We start from the raw sequence: 4,512 nt of genomic DNA, 5'->3' as shown, positions 1-4,512 counted from the left end.
AATAAGTTTTTTGATCATAAAATTGGCAAGCCATCATACCACTTCAAGGTCAACACCATATAATTTTCCTAACTATTTACTACTGGTCACCTCCCTGCATGGTACTTACCAATTTTAAGATCATGACTTTGTAACTAAAAATACATTCACTTTAATAGAAACAAAATTACTTATGAGACAGGGGACTGGGGAATGTGTATCAGTCAGTGTCCTCTTTTTTGTATCCTTCTAGCTAATTTTGTCAGATCAGTCGCACTTCATTTCTATTTATATTTTTTAGATGTATTGCTCCCACTACTCCCTTTCTTTAGCAATTTTTGTACTATAGCAGAGTAATTCTGTTGAACGTTTAGCAGTTGTGCTGCAGGCCAAGCTTCCAAGACTGAAGGGAAGAAAATGTAAATATTTGTTTAGATGCTAAGAAAAGTTTTTCAGAAAAGTTTATTTTGCTCAACTAACATGATAGAAAACGGTTGGGAATCATTTCTTAGTGTGGTGGGTCCCCTTTAAGCTATCTGATAAGATGTTCAGGGTGTGGCAAATCTCAGGTATTATTCATGTCCAACCTTAAAGGTTTCAGTCCAGATACTCTGTTACAAGCTTTCCGTTTGTTTTGATTTTCCAATTTGTGCCATCTGAAATCTTGCAGATTTCAGGAATGATTCATGTCCAACCTTTCAAGCAAAGATTTCTTTTTCACCTAAACACTCCTCTACAACCTTTCTGTTGGAAGTTGGACTTTCCATGTTTAGGAAGGTAGTAATGCCTTCTGGGACTAATCCAGAACATGGCCTGTCTAACATCAATATTTAACATTTATATTGTGAAACTGTGCAAATGCTAAAAGCCTGGAGATGCCAGGGATTGAACCCGGGGCCTCATACATGCAAAGCATGCACTCTACCACTGAGCTACATCCCACTGTACAGCTGTATTTTGAAGCCATCTATTACCATATCAAAACCAGTTTACTGTTTTTTTTTTTTTAGTTAACATAAAGACTAAGCTAAGACTGACAACCTCATGGGTACTTAACTTTGTACAGTTCAGAGTGTTCACACAGGAGCCGACACAAGGGTTTCAGATGCCAAAGAAGCAGAGGACACGGTCAGGCCTTAGCCTAAAGATATTGTTTATGTCCAACTCTTCAAGCAAAGGTGCCTTTTATAACCCATATACTCCATCACCACCTTTGCATTGAAAGTTTGTTCCAAAATTCCAATACATGCTATTTGATAATTTGCAGGTTCCAAGTATCATTAATGTCCAACCTTTAGAGCTAAGGTTCCATTTCATCTAAATACTCTACAACCTTTCCATTGGAAGTATGCTCCGAGGTAATATTAAACATGTAGAAAGTAAAATTTACTGAGACTATTCCAGGGAACAAATTTTTATATTACCCCATGTTACGCCTTCCATTGTTTGCAGCTCCAATTTATGCAATGGGCCCCTTTGCTTATACCTAGGGTTGTCACCTGTGTGGTTTTGACTCGGACACCCTGGTTTTCAGAATTGCTGTCCAGGTCAAAACTGCCTGCCCGGTTTTCCCATTTGTAAGATGTAAAGCTTGCCATACATGGAGAGATCCACTCATTGCCAAACGAGCAGATCTCTCCCCGATATGCCCACATTGGGGTGGACGATATTGGGCTGATCCGATCGTGGGCCCTAGGACCCAAAAATTGGATCATAATGCTGCCAATACGGGCGGTCGGATTGAACATGAACAGATGTGGCCGTGATCCGATGGGATTTTTAACCCTGCCCAATCAACATCTGGCCGATTTTTGGCCAGATACCGATCAGGGAAGCCCGTCGGAGGGCCCCACGCATGGGCCAATAAACTGACTCGGCCTGTCAGCAGCTTTTATTGGCCCATGCATGGCCACCTTAAGACAGCCCCTTTGCTTATACCTACGGTTGCCACCTGTGTGGTTTGACTCAGACACCCTGGGCTGTCCAGGTCAAAACTGCCTGCCCGGTTCTCCCAATTGGGTATAAGATGTAAAGCTGACCATACACAGATATGCACACATTGAGGTGGACGATATCAGGCTGATCCAATCGTGGGCCCTAGGGCCCAACAATCATATCTTAATGCTGCCAATACGGGAGGAAGGATTGCTGGGCCGCATCTATGAACAGATGCCGATCAGAGAAGCCCGTCGGAGGGCCCCATGCACAGGCCGATAACCTGACTCGTTCTGTCTGCAGCCTTTATCGGCCCGTGTATGGCCACCTTAATACAGCTAAGTTAAAGTACATGCTATTATGCACAATAGAATTCTTCAAAGAAGGACCCTGGGGCAAGGTGTCAGAATGGCAGAGTGCGGTCATCAGATGTTCTAATGAAAAGACACTGTTAACAGTCATAAAATAAACGTTAAAGGACCAGTAACATAAAAAATTTTTTTAAAAAAATTTGTTTCTTCTTAACGAAATAAACACCAAGGCAGTTTTAACCTTAAATTCGCAAAGTCTTTATTATGAAATTACTTACTGATTCTCTGCTTGTGCTCCTCTACAGAAACGGTGACAGGGCGATGATCCATTGTGCGTCGCTCGATTTCTCCTATAGAAGGCAGGGAGGAGAAATCGAACGCCGCACAATAGATTGTCGCCCTGTCGCCATTTCTGAAGAGGAGGGCAAGCAGAGAATCGGTAAGTAATTTCTTATTAAAGCCTTTGCGAATTTAAAGTTAAAACTGACTTTGGCTTTTTTTCGTTAAGTAAAAACGATTTTTTTAAAAATAATAAATTTATGTTACTGGTCTTTTAAGGAACTACTTATCAGAGTGGCCAAGCGGTCTAAGGTGCCAGACTCAACAAGAAAGATTCTTCCACAGATGATGGGTGTTCTGGTCTCCATGTGGATGTGTTGGTTCAAATCTCACTTCTGATGCAGACTTTTCCCACCAATAATTGGTTACCACTATGACAACAATAATTGTTTATAAACCAGGGGATTTGCAAAAGTTTTTAGCCATGTTTCACACCTAATTCGGTCTCAGTGTAATCTTTCAGTTTCTGGGGGCATTTTATGGGGGAGGGAACTTTTAGGTTACCTAGGTAAACTATATATATTATTTATTTTAAAAATGGCAAAGAAGGGGGGGGTGTTGTGGGAGCACTCCAAGGCTAAGTAAAATTATATAAATACAAAGGAAGTGCTATTGATCTGAGAATACTAGAATACAAAAAAGAGAGGATTAATCAATGCACAGTCCCCAGTCCCCTGTTTCATAAGCATTAGTATCTATGCAAGTGCATGTACTTTCATGTATTTTTAAAAACAAGGGGTTTTAGTTACAAAGTCTTGATCATAAAATTGGTAAGTCATCATACTATGTCAATGTAAACTCATATGGTGATCCTAACCATTTACTGCTGAACACATCCTTGCATGGTAGCATTTCTTCTGATAAATGTCTCTTGACACTGATTTTATTATCATGACAGGCCAAGCTTACAAAACTGAAGGGAACAATATTTAAATAATTTATATAGTATAAGAAAAGTCTATTTTGCTCAGCTAAAATAATAGAAAAGGATTTAGAGTTAGCATTGTTCAAAGGTGTCTTTTCAATACAGATAGCCCGCTACAACCATTCTGTTGCAAGTTTGTTCTGAGTTACCAATTTGTCCCATCTAACAGCTTCCAGGCATCATTCATGTCCAAGCGTTCAACAAAGATGCATTTTCAATGTAAATGCTCCTCTATAATCTTTCTGTTGTAAGTTTCAGCTTCCATATTTAGGAAGGGACCACTGTTCGCAAACCTTTGCACTGACATATCTTTCTAAGGACCCTTAACACTTTCAACAAGGCAGCCTTTTTCAAAGCATAGGCTATTTCATAGCACTTTATTCACAAAGAAACATGCTTGTTTCAGAAGACTAATGAATGCTTTAATCATGTTCTCTTATCCAAAATCCTGGAGATGCCGGGGATTGAACCCGGGGCCTCATACATGCAAAGCATGCACTCTACCACTGAGCTACATCCCCACTTTGTACCTAAGTTTGCTTATGTTTCTTCAATTGGGTCTCATGGACAAAAAGAACAAAGACAGAAAAGACAGATTGGACCTCAATGTAACTTAGGGTATTGTTCATGTCCAACCCCTCCAAGCAAATCCATACCGTGTGCTCAACATGCTTTTTGCCCTTAAATAAATATCTATAGTTTTCTATAGTTAATCTATAGTGTTATTTCTGGTACTAAAAAACTTTTAGCAGAGGATAAAAGCTGATAAAATCTATTACCAATCCACTAACAAGCCCTCAGATAATGAGCTGTTTCCAAGGATCTATATTTATTTTAAAAAAAAACAAGCACTGGCAAAATGGTTACAGGATAACAAAGTTTCACTTGCATACAATGTTTATTTGGCATAAAGTTATGATCAGGTATAATACAATAAAGAGCATTATTTTCAAAACATTATGCATAATAGTATCATTTGTTTATACTGCAACAATATTTTTATCTCAGGTAACTTTAATCAAA

General features: G+C 39.2%; 1 non-coding gene across 1 annotated transcript; it reads right to left on the bottom strand.

Moving 5' to 3' along the window:
• Positions 1–3,938: 3,938 nt before the first annotated feature.
• On the bottom strand, positions 3,939–4,010 carry trnaa-ugc. Its single transcript has one exon. It is a non-coding gene; the product is annotated as a tRNA-Ala (tRNA).
• Between the last annotated feature and the right edge of the window lie 502 nt (positions 4,011–4,512).

The sequence above is a fragment of the Xenopus laevis genome, chromosome 4L (assembly GCF_017654675.1).
Source record: "Xenopus laevis strain J_2021 chromosome 4L, Xenopus_laevis_v10.1, whole genome shotgun sequence".
In the NCBI taxonomy this organism is placed as follows: Eukaryota; Metazoa; Chordata; class Amphibia; order Anura; family Pipidae; genus Xenopus; species Xenopus laevis.
Note: the sequence above shows the minus strand (reverse complement) of the source record. Positions and strands in the feature narration are given on the sequence as shown.